At 45.4% G+C, this 16,148-nt stretch overlaps 1 non-coding gene across 1 annotated transcript; it reads left to right on the top strand.

Moving 5' to 3' along the window:
• The first annotated feature begins 760 nt into the window (after positions 1-760).
• On the top strand, positions 761-866 carry LOC115853261 (U6 spliceosomal RNA). The gene has a single exon (XR_004039490.2). It is a non-coding gene; the product is annotated as a U6 spliceosomal RNA (small nuclear RNA).
• The last annotated feature ends 15,282 nt before the right edge of the window (positions 867-16,148 follow it).

Raw genomic sequence — 16,148 nt, forward strand, 5'->3', positions numbered from 1 at the left:
TGCAGTCACTATGGAAACAGTATTGAGGGTCCTTACAAAACTAAAAGTAGACCTACCATATGATCCAGCAATTCCAATCCTGGGTGTATATCTGGAAAAAACAAAAACACTAATTCAGAAAGATACATGCACCCCAATGTTCATAGCAGCTCTATTTACAATAGCCAAGACATGGACACAAACCAAGTGCCCATCAACAGATGATTGGCTTAAGAAGATGTGGTACATATATACAATGGAATAGTACTCAGCTATAAAAAAATAATGAAATACTGCCATTTGTAGCAATGTGGGTGGACCTATGCTTAGTGAAGTAAGTTAGAGAAAGACAAATACCCTATGACATCACTTATACATGGAATCTAAAAAATAATACAAACGAATCTATATACAAACCAGAAACAGACTCACAGACATAGAAAACAAACCAGTGGTCACCAAAGGGGGACATGGGGGAGCAAATTAGGGGCACGGGTTTAACAGATTAAAAAATAAATAACAACCCAGAGGCAGCTTCCAGGTGTGACGTGGGTAGGGTTTCCTCACCAGAACCCTAATCCGTGTCCTCCGAGTAGGCTCTGGATTGCCAGACCCTCTCCTAAAGCACCTTCCCAGTGCCGGGAGCTCAGCCACAGCGGCGCGGCCATCCGGCTTCTCATTCAGGTTCAGAGGGTCACGTCGCTCTCCAACACAAAGCTACGCAGCGGCAGAGGCAGCAAGCCATGCTGTGAGCAGGCCTCACATTAGAAGCTCTTCTTATGTGCTCGCTCCGGCAGCACGTACACTGAAGCTGGAACGATACAGAGAAGATTACCACGGCCCTGTGCAAGGATGACATGCGCATTCGTGAAGTGTTCCATGTCTTTTCATTTGTAGACACGTGGGTGGACCTAGAGAGTGTCATACAGAATGAAGTAAGTCCAAAAGAGGAAAGCAGATATCCTATAAGAACGCATAGAGGTGGAATCTAGAAAAATGGTATAGATTATCTTATTTGCAAGACAGACTTAGAGACACAGTTGTAGAGAACAAATGGATGGACACCAAGGGGGAAAGGGGTGGGGACGGAGGAATTGGGAGACTGGGATTGACACATACATTATTGATACTCTGCATAAAATAGACAACTGACAGGAACATACTGTAGAGTACAGGGAACTCTACCTAATACACTGTGGTGACCTAAATGGGAGGGAAGTCCAAAAGGAAGGGGATGTCTATGTGTGTATGGTTGATTCATTTTGTTGTGCAATGGAGGCTAACACAACATTGTAAAGCAATCAGACTCCACTAAAAAATTAAAAATAAATAACATCTATATTTAAAAAATCATATTTTTAATGCTGGTGAAAAAAAAAAGAAACCCTTCTTATTAACATCCTAGGAGTCATAATACCCCCTCTTCACACAGGAAGAGGCTGACACGTAACAAGCAACTTGCCTTGAGAGTCAGAGCCCCAAGCCCGCTGGTCTCGGTCTCAGAATGAGAACAGAGCATCTCAGCTCCATGACGGTGCACCACCTATGTGTCAGCAATTAAGGGATAAATCCACTTGTGGCTGAACTAGCTAATCTTGGAATAAAGACCTGCCAACATAATGAAGAACTTGGGCATTTCCAAGAAATTGGATTAACTCATCATAATACAGAGCTCGGCATTTATGACTGACTGTTTCAAAAACTTGAAAATGACCCAGACACAGACGTGGTCTCATTCAGCACAGCAAGGAGGAGGCTGGCACTGTCACCTTGTTTTACACGGTAGGAAGATGCCAGGGCAAAACCTCCCTGGAAGCCTGACCGCTGACTGAGTGAAAATGGGCTGGATACAGACCCTCTCACCTCTTTGCATATCTGATCGCGTTATTGCAAAGGAGCTCTTATAAATGGCAAACACATTTTTTAGAAAGCTACTTTTATATTATTCTGGAAATGTGATGGGTAACGAGTCCGCTTAGTTTCGGAAGACGCACCTTGCTGAGCGTGGAAAGCAGCAGGACCCTATGTGATTGCAAGGTTTGGTCGCCCTGATTCCAACAGCCTCACAGGATGAGATCCGAAAATAGATGATTGCTTTACAAATGCTGCCCATGAAAAGGTTCTGGAGGCTTGGAGCGAGCTGGGGTGTTGAGATTCATTCCAGGGAACAGGACAAGTCCAGGAGGGGGAGGCAAGGGGATAAAATACTGTTTACTGGTGATTCATGGCTTTGGAAATTTTAATGACACAAATTTTAATTTCTCTTCAGAGACTCTGAATTTGTTTCTGGATAGAGGCTGAGCAAGGGGCGCATGAAGCTGGCTGCAGAGAGGAAAATGATGGTTAGACTTGATTAAGCTCATTTTGATCTTTGCTAACCTCTAGGAAGTTCTGGGTAATGAACAGAACGTTTTCAGGGAAAGCGGTGGGGAGAGAGGGAGGGAGAGAGGGAGCACACTGTTTCCTCTGGGGGCCGAGTACTTCCTCTTTCATGAACGAACCCAAAGTCCTCCCCTCTCCCTGGCGTCTCTCTGGACGAGTGCGTAGTTAGTGCCCTCATTTCTGGGCACGGCAGACCGCACGGATGGTTTAGGTCTCATGTACATACTTCCTTGGATATTTTGTGTATTGAGTTCCTTTTAATCTACCTTTTTCTTTAAAAACCAGAATATGAGCCCCTCCAGGGCCGGAGACGTGTCTTTGTCCTTGCCTTCTCCCTGGGACCACATTGAAAGCACTATTGCCTGGGTCCACGACTTGTGCAGGGCTGCACGGAGGCTCCCTGAGTGTCAGCCCTTCTTATAGCTTCATGGATGACCCTTACTCAGCATGGTAAGGATGGACGCTGTCGTTTGGATTTTTGCTCATCCCTCTTGAGGCTGCTTGCACATGTGTGAGGCCATAGTCTTCTTAGGCTTGAGGATGAGATGGTTTAGAGAACCCATGTGAGATGTCTTACAGGTAACTAAGGGCTACGGGAAGGAGGTGGCCCACTTTCAGGGTGCAGGTCTTTGTCACTGCTGGGCACCTGCACACTCATGGAGACCCGTGGGCCGGTGGACAGCTTGGCATCAGGCAGCTTGCTTGGTAAAGCGGGGGAGGCAGTCCCAGCCTCGTGCCTTAGTTTTCACAACTAGAAAATGGGAACAACAGTACCTACCTCAGAGGATTTAAGTAATTGAAGCATCAGATGGTGAAACATGGCCCCCAAAGGATGGCCACCCTAATCCCAGAACCCGTGAAGATGCTATGTTCCACGGCGAAGAGGACTTCTCAGATGTAATTGAGGTCCCGGGCTTTGCAACGGGGATGGTACCCTGGGTGGCTGAGGTGGGCCTAGTCTAGGCCCTGGGGCTGCAATAACAAAGCACTATAGACTGGGTGGCTTGAGCAACAGAAATTTGTTCTCTCACTGTCTGGAGGCTGGAAGTCCAAGATCAAGGGGTCAAAAGGGCTGCTTCCTTCTGAGACTGTGACGGAGAATCTGGTCTGGGTCCCTCTCCAGCCTCTGGGGGTTTGCTGGCATCCATGACCTTCCTTGGCTTGCAGAAGCATCACCCCATCTATCTCTTCCTTCATGCTCACTTGGTGGCCTGATTCCATGTGTGTCTCTGGGTCCAAATTTCCCCTTCTTATAAGGGCCCCAGTCACATTGCATTAGGCCCACCCACATGACCTCGTCTGAACTTGATCATCTGCAAAAAAGCCAATTTTCAAATTAGGTCACAATCATAGGTACTGGGGGTTAGGACTGCAACATCTTTAAAGCACAGCAAGCCCTTATGAGCAGAGAACTTTCTCGGGCTGGAGTCACAGAGATGCGGCAGCCTCTGGGCCCCATTCCTTTGGGAAGCACCTCAGGTCCCACCAGGAAAGGGGCTCAGGTGTTCATCAGGAAAAATGATGAACACACAGCAGCCCTAAAGCATGTTTCCAGGGGGCAAAAGGAACAACCATTGTGATGAAACTAAGAAATACATTCTATTTATTGAAGTGAAGCCAGAATATACCCGAGCAATTTTTTTTTTTTTTCTGTACGCGGGCCTCTCACTGTCTGTTGTGGCCTCTCCTGCTGTGGAGCACAGGCTCCGGACGCGCAGGCTCAGCGGCCATGGCTCACGGGCCCAGCCGCTCCGCGGCATGTGGGATCTTCCCGGACCGGGGCACAAACCCGTGTCCCCTGCATCGGCAGGCGGACTCTCAACCACTGCGCCACCAGGGAAGCCCAACCCGAGCATTTCTGCACATTATTTATGGAAACTCAGCCTTTATAATGATGTGCCCACTGCCTGTCCTGCACCCATTGGGCCCTAAAATTTCAGCCCCTCCTACACTCCCCAGGCTCAGCCATAAACCCTCGCCTAGGCCAGGTGAATTAAAAGGTCCACTAGGCTTAGGGCAAAAATGAGCCAAGCCAGCCAACCTTGTTGCTGATATGGGGACAGCCACATTTATTAAGCACCTACTATCTACTAGGAATTAAGGTAAGAGCTTTTTTTCACACGATTTAATGTACTGCTTTGTGAACATGCTCTTCCCTTGAGGAGCTGCTCCATTTCCTCTTTCCTGTGCTAAGAATAGGAGGACCAGACATACATCCCTTAGCTCTTTATTCTAGGAAATACTTGCTCCCGGAAGATAAGACTGTTACCCAATCAAAATAGCCTATTTATCAAGGCTTACCAAGACCCTTGCTCTTCAAGCCCCTCACCTCACTGTACCTGTCAGCCCAAACTACGATGTCACACCCTGTACACACTTTCAGCACAACACCTGCGTCTCAGTCCCCCAGCTCAGCTCCCTCAACCCCTGTCCACCTGGCTGCACTAAGGCTAGGAAACGCAGCTCTGCTTGGACGTCGGTTCTCTGGGTGTCTTCAGGGAGGTCAACTTCAGACACCTCACTTCACACCTCACTTCATAGGGCTGGACACAGAGGCGGAGAGAAGGAAGTTCTCACAAAGGCCGTGCCTCTGTCCCCTGGACCTCAAACCTTGGTTCTGTAACTGGGTTCTTAGCACCTTGAGTCCCCCAGGAGGTGAGTCTCAGCTTGGATTCCTGTGTCTGGGTCTCTGCCTCAGACCCCACCTGTCCTCCACGGGCCTCAAGTCCGTCTCCCAAGCCCAGCTAGGCTTGGCCAAGGCCTGATCCCGTGGCACCTGCCTCCCCAAGATGGCCCGGCTCCCTGCCACGCCCACTGGGACAGCCTTGTTCCTGCTGTTGGCCTGGGCGGGCTCAAGGTCATGGCCCTTCCCAGTCTAACCCAGTCCTGCCACAGCCCGAGGCTGGGTCCTGAAGATGTTAACCTTTAGTGCTTGGTATTTAGAGGTTTGAAAATATTTACTCCCTGGATTTCTGAATCCAATTATCCCTTGTCCTCAATAATAATCCAGTTACTGTTTTCTAATAGTCTTAAATTGAGTATTTCATGACAGTCTCTGGACTGTGGTTACTTTGATAAGTGTTTTATTTTTCCATTGCTGCTACACTAATCACAAGCTTAGGGACTTGAAGCAGCACGTTTATTCCCTCCGTGTCTGGGATCCAGAGGCAGCCAGGCTTGGCGGGCTCTCTGCTCAGGGTCCCACAGTCAGGCTGTGCTGCAGGACGGGTTCTCATCAGAGGCTTGGCCGGGGAAGGAGCTGCTTCCAAGCTCCCTCAGGTCGTTGGCACCATTCACTTCTGTGGAATCGCCCTGTGTTTTCTTAAGGGTTTGTATCTGTCTGTTGGACATCCATTCGTCGCAGACACAAATTAATTATATTTCCTGAGTTATTGATGCCCTGGCATTTGGGAGCCATCAGGCCAGGAAAGGAACTGGCCCTCCCAGGCCTAATTCCTGATCATAATAACAACTAGCCCAGGACATGCCTCTCACATGCATACCAAATCCCAAGCCTATCACCCCAGCCATCTCCTTTACCTGACTCTCACACACAAGTCAATATATCACCTGCCCTAAATCAACCTAGGGCCGGGTTGTGGCCACCTAGGACAGCCCCTGTCAGAGCCCAAGGCCCACCAGTGTTAGCCAAACTGGCCAACTCGAAGCTCTTTACTCTGCCCCACCTTGCCTTTCCTAGGAAACCCGCCCCAAAGGCTCCAGACCAGGCCTTATCCACACCCCTGCTTCTGATCCCCTGACTTTCCTGTGGGCTGTGCATGGCGGGGCTGGCCTTGCCTCCTTCTCTTGGTAAACGTAATTAGCCCTTCTTTCAATGGCATCAGCCTCTGCATGTTGCCAGCTGGTCATAACCTCTGTAAATTAAATCCCAGCTATAATTTAGAACAAGGGTTCATGGCAGCCTGATTCTTCAAACCAGCAACAGAGAGACAGACTCTGGAGGGAGTCTGCCAGCAACGGGAAGTCTCAGGAACCATCACGTTGTCAGGGGATAATGCCCCTTGTCTTCACCAGATTCTGTTGGTTAGGCATAGTCACAGGTCCCCACAGGGGAGGGGAGGGGGTCTCCACCAGGACAAGGATCCTGAGACCACCTTAAAGTTTGTCTACGCCAGGAAGTGTTTTGAGAAAGATTGTGTGAATTGAGTAAAAGAAGAAAGTATAGTTGACATATACATTTTACTAAGTAGCAATGGTCACTTTCGGTGCTTATGGCTCAGTAAACGTGAGCGGGAACACACGTTAGGTCAGACCTAATTTGTTAGAAATTCGTATCAGCTGCATGAACGCAAGCAGTGGCCGTGGTGTGTCCAGCTAGACCATGTGCCTGGCTCAGTGGGAGTTCACTTTGACTTAGTAGATTAAGTGTCTGATTCAGCAGAAAATTCCTGTTGTGTCAACAGGTAATGCACACATCTGATTTCATCCTTGATATGTATGGCTCATCTGGTGATCTATTTCTTTTTAGTTGGTGTTTATTTTTCCTATGAATGATTTATCGGTTTTCGAATGAACTGTGTCAGCTACTGCACATGGTATATTAATTTCAGGGTGTTATGCAAACTCTTCCTCCATAATGTACCTTATTCCACCTTTGTTTGCTCACACTGGCAACATAATATCATTTTTTTATTTGAATTAAATAGCATTTTTCTCAGTAGGCTGTCCTTGGGGATGGGGGACTCAGGGCACGTGGAAGAGGAGTTTCATTTAAAAACATTTTTATTAACTCTCTCATGAGAGTGTTGACACATTGAGCGCTTTGTTCCAAATATTCCAAAACATTCTGTCATTTAATTACGTAAAGGGGGATTTTACCTATCTCTGTAGTTATCATCGATTTGCATCACTGAAACATTAAAGGAATTTTAACTATTTAAAAATAACCTCATAACATAGCACATGGCTTCATGAAGTACAAGGGAGGGTGGGTGTGTTTCTTCACATTTCATGGACGCACATGAACACGGGGGGGTTTGTGGGAGCTCGCAGACGAAGGGGCAGCCACGGGCAGGTGGGCTCCTCAGAGCGCTGGCGCTCCCCCCATTGCAGGGAAACTCTCAGGCCCGTTTCCCAAGACCAGCTCATGTTTTCCCGAGCTTTGTCCCAAACCTCCAAATCACTTCAGTGCCTGGTCTGGAACCATCACTGTACATAGGCTAGCTCCTGGTCTAGGACCACCACTGTACACCAGGCAGTGCCAATTCCGGAGCCACCACTGTATACCAGACAGTGCCTGGACTGGAACCATCACTATACACCAGGCGAGTGCCTGGACTGGAACCATCACTGTACATAGGCTAGTTCCTGGTCTAGGACCACCACTGTACACCAGGCAGTGCCAATTCCGGAGCCACCACTGTATACCAGACAGTGCCTGGACTGGAACCATCACTATACACCAGACGAGTGCCTGGACTGGAACCATCACTATACACCAGGCGAGTGCCTGTCTGGAACCATCACTGTAAACAGGCTCGTGCCCGATCTGGTTACATTTATGAAACATTAAAGGAATTGTAAACTGTTTAAAAATAGCCTTGACTGCAGACACCTCACCTTACCACTGACAGGCTGATATACATAATGTAATATAGCATAACAAACACGACATGAAATAACAATAAAACAGTGCCAGGCCCAGAACCACCACTCTGGGTGTGTGTGTGTGCGTGCATGCATAATTTTGTAGTATAGTGTGCATACAGTGAAATGCTCAACTTCAAATGTACCATTTATTCACTTCATAGATTTATTTAAAAACAGACTACGTCCATCACCCCAGAAAGTACCTTCATGCCCCCTCCCAGTCAATCCCCGTCACCCAAAAACAATCGCCTATCTGCCTTCCTACTCCATACGTTAATTTTGCTTATTCTAGAGAACTTCCTGTAGGTGGAGTCATGCAGTACTGACCTTTCTGGTTCAGGGTATTTCATTGACCATAGCAGCTTTGACGTTCATCTGTACGGTTGCATGTATCAATATTGCATCCTTTTGACTTTGAACAGTCTCCCTTTGCAGGAATATGGCACAGGCAATGTATCCATCCTCTGGTGGATTTCTTTCCAGCTTTGGTTGTTCTGAATATAGTAGCCATGATCATTCTTATACAGGATTTTTGTATATATAATTTCATTCATCTTGGATAAGTACTTACAAGTGGAACTGTTGATCATAGGACAGATGCATGCCTAAAATTTTAAGAAACTGCTATAAAGTTTCCGGAAGTTATTTTAACATTCATATTCCTCCCACCAGTAAGAGTTCCAGTTGTTCCACATGCTCTTCGACACTTGGAGCTGCCAAACTTTTAACGTTTTAGCCTTTCTAGGCATGTCACGTCTCATGATGGTTTCAGTTTGCATTTTCCTGAGAACTAAAGATGTTAAGCACATCTTCATTTGCTACTTTTACGTCTTCTTTGTGCCTTTGCTGTTCTAGTCTTCTGTGTATTTTTTTGGGTTGTTTGTCTTTTCTTTCTATTGAGTTGCAGGAATTCTTTATATGTTCTAGATACAGCTCTTTGTCGATTATCTTATTGCTAATACTTTCTCCCAGTTTGTGAGAAGGTGTTGTGGGATTTTTTCTTGTTTTTTGGGTCTTTTTAGCAGATATTTTCAAATTATGATCAATTTTAATTTAGCAATATTTTACTTTATGTCTCAAGCTTGTTTGACATTTCAAGGAAATCTTTGCTTACATCATGATTTAGAAGAAATTCTGTCTTTTTTTCTAGAAGATTTACTGTTTGCACTTTAGGTCTATGAACTGTCTTAAATTGGTTTGTGTACAGTGTAGACTATCAGCAAAGTTTTTTTGTTTGTTTCTTTTATTTTAGCATGCGAGGATTTAGTTGATCCAGTATTGAAGAAATTTTTCTTTTTTTAAGTTTCTTTGGCACTTTTGTTGAAAAATCATTTGATCTTACAAATGTGGATCTATTTTTGGACTTCTTATATTATTCCAATGATATATTTTCAAATAATTTATTTAATATTACATAACTTTAATTACTGAACTTTCATAGTAAGTCTTGAATTTATGTAGATTATATCCTTTATTTTTTTCTTCTTTTGAAGTGTGTATGTGTGTGTATACACTGTTTTTGGTCATTTGTCTTTTTGTAAAACATTCAAATCATCCTGTCAATTTCTAGGAAAAAATCTGTTGAAATGTTTACTGGAATTGCATTGATATTGATCAATTTAGGGAAAACTGACATCTTAACAATATTGAGTCTTTCAACACATGAACATGGTATATCTCTCCTTAATTTAAATATTCTTTAATTTATCTTACCAATATTTTATAATTTCCAGTGTAAGGTCTTACACATGTTTTGTTGCTACTATAGAGTTGATATTTTTCATGCTATTGTCCATGGTTTTGTGTTTTCAGTCTAATTTTCTAACTGTCCATTTCAAGCATATATAAACATACTCCCTTAATGTACAATACTGCAATGTTGTTAAATTCACCTATCCCAGTAATTATCTTAGAGAGTCTTTAGGCTTTTCTATCTACACAAGTATGAGGTCTGTGATCCAGCTTTACCTCTTCCCGTCTGAATCCTTTTATTGTTTTACTGTATGAATCAGAGGCTCCATGTTAATGTTAAATAGAAGGGATGAGAGTAAATTCCCTTGACTTGTTTCTGATCTTAGGTGGAAAGCATGCGGTATTTCACCATGAAGTATGATATGAGCTGTAGTTCTTTCAGTAGATCCTTTATCATTTGATACAGTTTCCTTTTTTTTCCTCATGTACAGATTTTAGTATAAATGCTTTGCATTTTGGCAAATATTTTCCTACATTTATTGACATGATTAGATGACCTTTTTTCCTCCCTCAATCTGTTAATGTGTAGATTGTATAGATTAATTTTTGTACGATGAACCAACCTTGCGTCTTGAAGATAAACCCAGTTTGATCCTAGTATATTGCTCTTTGCATATATTGCTGCATTCAGTTTCTAATAGTTTTTTGAGAATTTTGTGTCTATGTGTATGAGGGACAGTGGAATTCAGTTTTTTGTCTTTTTTTTTCGTGGTACCAGTGGTCTTGTAAAATGATTTAGGAAGTGTTTCCTCCTCTTCCTTCTTTTGAAACAGTTTGTTTAGAAATGGAATTATTTCTCCCTTTAGTGTTTCATAGAATTACAAACAGTAAAACTCTCTGGGCTTGAAGTTTCCTGTGGTAAGATTTTTAATTAGGAATTTCATTTATTCAATGGTATAAGCTATTTAGATTTTCAATTTCTTCCTGAGTCAATTTTTTGTTTTTCTTTTTGTTTTATTTTAAAATTAGGTCATTTGTCATTTTATTTTTCAGTTATAAGAGTTCTTTCTATACAAGTTCTTTATGAGATATATGATTTGCAAAAATTTTCTCCCATTTTGCATGTTGTCTTTCCATTTTCTTGATATAATTTTGTTATAGTTTAGCGTAGTTTTGAATATATTAAAAAAATTATTGAAGTATAGTTGATTTAAAATGCTGTGTTAGTTTCAGATGTACAGTAAAGTGAATCAGTTATACATATACATATATCCACACTTTTTTATGTTCTTTTCCCATATAGGCCATTACAGAGTATTGGGTAGATTTCCCTGTGCTATACAGTAGATCCTTATTAGTTATCTGTTTTATACATAGTAGTGTGTATATGTCAATCCCAATCCCCCCAATTTATCCCTCCTTCTCCCCAGTACCCCCGATAACCAAAACTTTGTTTTCTGCATCTGTGACTCTATCTCTGTTTTGTAAATAAGAGTCAGTTTCTTTAAAACTATATCAGTTTCATCTAAATTCATTATTTGCACATTTCTGACAAATAAATCAGAGCGGTGTAGAGGTGAAAGTACTCGGGGAAATGTTGAATTCATATTGCCTTTTAATTTGAGTAGTTTGGGGACAATGGAAAGGCCTAATTTCTTTGTTTAGTGTCTGTCTCCTCACCCTGGAATGTAAGCTTCTTGAGGGCAGCAATCTTTGTCTGTTTTGGTCACCATGGCACCCCTGGAACCCTGAATAGTTCTCAGTGCAAACTGTGTCCTCAATAAGTATGTGGTCAATAAATAAATGATGTGTAGTGACCTCCAAGAAACCTGGGATAGGGCTTCCCTGGTGGCGCAGTGGTTGAGAGTCTGCCTGCCGATGCAGGGGACACGGGTTCGTGTCCCGGTCTGGGAAGATCCCACATGCCGCGGAGCGGCTGGGCCCGTGAGCCCTGGCCGCTGAGCCAGCGCATCCGGAGCCTGTGCTCCACAACGGGAGAGGCCACAACAGTGAGAGGCCCGTGTACCGCAAAAAAGAAACCCGGGATAGAATCTAGGATCAGGTTCTTCTGGGAGCAATGTAATAATAACTTCCTCAGTGTACAGGTTTCCTGGGGCTGCCACACGAGTTCCCACAAAGTGGGTGGCTTAAAACAACGGAAGTGTTATCCTCTTTCAGTTCTGGAGGTTAGAAGTCCATGGTCAAGGTGTAGGCAGGTGCGTGCTCCCTCTGGCGGCTCCAGGGGAGAAGCCGTTCCTGCTTCTTCCAGCGTCTGCTGGCTGCAGGCGCACTTGACTTGTGGCCACATCCCTCCAGTCTCTGCTGCATCTTCACCTGACCTTCCCCCCACTGCACGTGTCTGTCTCAGCTGCCTCTGCCTGTCTCTTATAAAAATACCTGTGATGGCATTTAGGTTCCACCTGAATCACCCAGGGTGCACTTCTCATATCAAAATCCTTCACTTAATCATGTCTTTGGCCATATAAGGTAACCTGTACATTTTCCAAGGATTTAGACCTGAAATCTTTGGGACCATCATTCAGCCCCCTTCCCCCCCGTTCTATAGTAAAATGGGCACACTTATTTCAATCTTTGCTTCTGATAAGAATTGACATCGACATAAGAGATAGTCAGCTCGAAGGAAATCTCCTTTTATGCTGCTTGTGATACAACCATGTGTAACAAAGAAGTCTGGCTTTTCAGGATGACCGGTCATTAAAGAAAGAACATGCTTCTCAGTCATCAGCTCCAAATTTGTTTTACATTCTTTAGATGGAATATTCTATTCAGCGAAATCTAAGTTATTACTGAATACGTTGGTAACAGAAATAAAGCCACTTCTGAATCATTTACATCCCTGATATAAAATACAGAGAAACTGATAGATCCTTGCAACCTGGGTTATATGAAGGCCATGCCAGCCATGTCCAACCTATTATGTTTCAATAGGTTCCCGTTGTCCCTATATCAGTCAGGGTTTTAAGTTTTCGTGCAGGTTTTAAGGTAAACAGAGCCCGAATTCCAAACCGCTTCTGTACTCAGGATGACCCTGACTTTATTAGAAATGAGATCTGATGACATCATCTTTTGACAGTCATGATCTTTAACCTGGTTTGATCTAAACCAGACTCCTTGGGAATGATATCATTAAGGTAAATCCCTGAAAAGAGACCCAGTTACCTCAGTATAAGCCATTTAGAGGTATTGGGTTACTGGAGATGACTTCACCCATCACTCTTTTCTTCCTTGGGCAGTACAGACTGTATCAAAACTGCCAAGAAGGGCAGTGGATTATGGGTGTTGTTTTTACTAATAACACCCAAAATTATAGCAGAATTCTAATTAGGCACATGGGCAGACGTATTATTATGTGGCTTTTATCCTTCTCCTTTAGACAGATCTTAACTCTGAGAGTCTGCTTCTCTCCATATTTGAAAAGAATGTCTGGCATTTATGCAAAGGTCAATTTACATATACATTGTGTCTCATGGACAGGATAAGATAGAGGCAACTATATGAGTATGCCACCTAACTTTAGCAACGTGTTGTGAAAATAATCTACAGATATCATTTCTATGAGCCAAGAGCTGTGTATGTGAATGAGATGTGTGTCCCTGTCTCTCCTTATCTACCACCATTGCCCCAAGTCCTGGTCCTGCCATCTGTCTCCTCCTGTGATGGGCCCCTCCCTGGTCTTCTGATGCTTGCACCATCCTAAAAGCACTTCTCTGTGGGACCACCAAGTACTGATATGCATCTAGGCTGAAACGGACCTATAGCCATGCCCAAGTATGCAAGCCAGCCTTACACGTTATCAATATCTATATATACATTTATATAAACACAGCACTTATCAAAAGCTTTCATAACTAACTTGATAGACTACTTCCAGAAAGAATGAACATGATTTTCTTAATCTGACCTAAGCAGCAGACTTTATTTTCTTCCTGCTCTTAAATCTCTCCCTAGTTCATACTTGGGATTCAGGAAACTCTTCAGAAGAGAAACACATCAGATCTCAAATCACTAGAAAAAGTACTTTGTACTCAAGGTAAATTGGACTTACTCATACTATGAAGATAAGTTTGAACTCCTGGTGGATTCTCAGGTCTACCTTTGCAAAGCTACTGGATGATTTTACTAATAGGGAAGGACAATACCCTGGACCATTTGGCTTATACAGATGTGAATTTATGAGCTCGTGGGCAGGCCTGGCTTCCAGCACCCCTGGCCGTCCTCCTAGCAGCACCTTCCAGATGAGTTCCTCCGCTTTGCTCTCCTCTGTGTTTACCTGTCTCCCCTGCCTCAGACCCTGAGCATTAGGAAATTGGTGTCAGAATCTCCAGTCACTGGTTCAAAGTCTGATACACACAGCAGGAAGACCTCCCCCTCTCCAACCAGGACAAATTGTCCTTCCTCCCATTGGTTCTGATTTGGCCCATTTCCAAGTAATAAGTCAGTGCTCCTGGGAACTGCCATGTGCCCCTTCCTTCCCACCCCATGGACCAGGAGTGGGCAGGCTGGATCTCCAGGGCAGTGGGCGCAGTCTGGTATGCCCCCCCCATCCCTGAGCTGGTGAGAGGCAGTGCACAGTGGTGACACACTGGCTGGTGCCAGGGGCAGAAGGCTGTGGTCCAAGGCCCTGGGTACCGTTCCTGGTTGGGTGCAAAGGTGGCAAGACACCCACCTCCTCGGCTTCTTCATCTATAAGATGCGAGTGATGCCAGTGTGCCCCCCCAAGGAGCCACGTCCCTGGGTGATGGTTGTAGACTATACATTAATCTGCTGCGGCCCCTCTCTGATGAGCAAGCCGGTCGGGAACTGAGGGAGGTGACCCGAGTCTCGCCTGTGTGAGTCCCAGCCCCCCTCCTTTAAAGCCAGGAGTTTCCGACACTTTAACACAGTGTAACTTAATCGTGTGTGATTTATGGAGCCAACAGAAGGAATATCAACATCTCCATCCTGGAAACAAATCAAAGTTCAGACATGGGTGCAAACACTAATTACTTTTAACAAGTGCAGGAGAAAGGGGAGGGGAGGCCAGGGCTGCACTGGCCCCGCCAGACAGCCAGGCGATAACCTGAGTGCTTTCGACACCCGGCCAGGAGAGCCGCCTGGCTGGGGAAGTTTCAGGAAGCGCCCCGTCAGCCGCGATCAGCTCTTTGAAGTGTCCAAAGTGCGAAGTGGGCCACATCCATCTTTAAAGCGCTCCGAGGCCCGCGGGCTGCTTTGGGTTAGTGAAGGAATGCGTGCTTATTTGAAACCTGACCCCAGGGCCCCTCAAAAGTTGGGCTTAGGCGGGGCAAGGAGTGACCTTGGAAATTTAGACAGCTGCTAGACCACTGCTAGGAGCAAATTATTACAGCAGCGGTGATTTTCCTGATGAGAAAAAAGCAGAGGGCATCTCTCTAAGCCCTGTTGGGTCACCTTTAGCCGTTAAAGACCAGTGTGAGAACCAGAGCCTCGGGAGAATTAGGGCCAATCTGGGGGCGAGACTGAGATTCCACGGGGGACTGCGGGGCGGGGGAAGGGATGTTGGAAGCGGATACACCCAAAGGTCCCCCCGCACATACATGGTCCCTGTCCTGCGAGAGGCCGGCTTCCAGAAAACTGCGCTCCAAGCATGTTAACTCACCAAGCAGTTAGTGACGAGTGGTTCTGCACTAGATGATCAGACTGTTCCCTTTAAAGCATGGCCTCCCAGGCCCTCAATAAGCCAATAAGCCGGCAGCCCAGGTGCGTTGAAAAGGCAGTTCTGCTGACGGGGCTCCGGGCTGCACAGACGCCATTCCCTGAGTGAGCCGCCTCCATGTTTCCGTGAATACCTTGTTTCCCTTGATTTGGGGATTGAGGTTGAAGAACAAGGAGGATTTACAGAGATACTTTCCAGATTTAACAGTTTAGAAAGGGAAAAATGCAGGTTTCCCAGGCTAGCCCAAAAGGAAGCAAACACAGGCACACGGGGAACTTGGATTTATCACGGTGCATGGGGACCTATGGACGCTCAGCCAGGCTGCCCCAGCCGCTGGTCCAGCGATGACACGCCCTGCAGGAGGTCCTCACCGGGCGGCCCCATTTGCCCCATTCCTCCCCCACTTGGCTTCCCGGAGGATGTCGTTTGCGCGTCTCAGGGCAGGAGCATCATGGGACGCGCCCTGTCACGTTGACACCACCTGAGACCGCAGCATCTGCCACCGGCAGGTTCTGGTTTGAATCCCGTGGTAGCGAGAAGCCCATGGATAGTGCAGAAAAGTAGAGAGAAGAAGTAGAAAATCACCAGGAACACAGAGCCATACAGTTGTGCCGATTGCTCATCTGAGTCTTGTCTTGTCTCCCAGCCTCGAAGGGACCACGCGGCGTGACTGGAGGTCATATCGGGTGGTGCCCGCTCGGGGGGGAGCCCATTTTCACTGGAGCCTGCCATTCACTACTTCCACTGCCCAGATGGCTTGGACACCCCCGGGATGAATGCACAGGAAACGTGA

This window comes from Globicephala melas, chromosome 3 (assembly GCF_963455315.2).
Source record: "Globicephala melas chromosome 3, mGloMel1.2, whole genome shotgun sequence".
NCBI lineage: Eukaryota > Metazoa > Chordata > Mammalia > Artiodactyla > Delphinidae > Globicephala > Globicephala melas.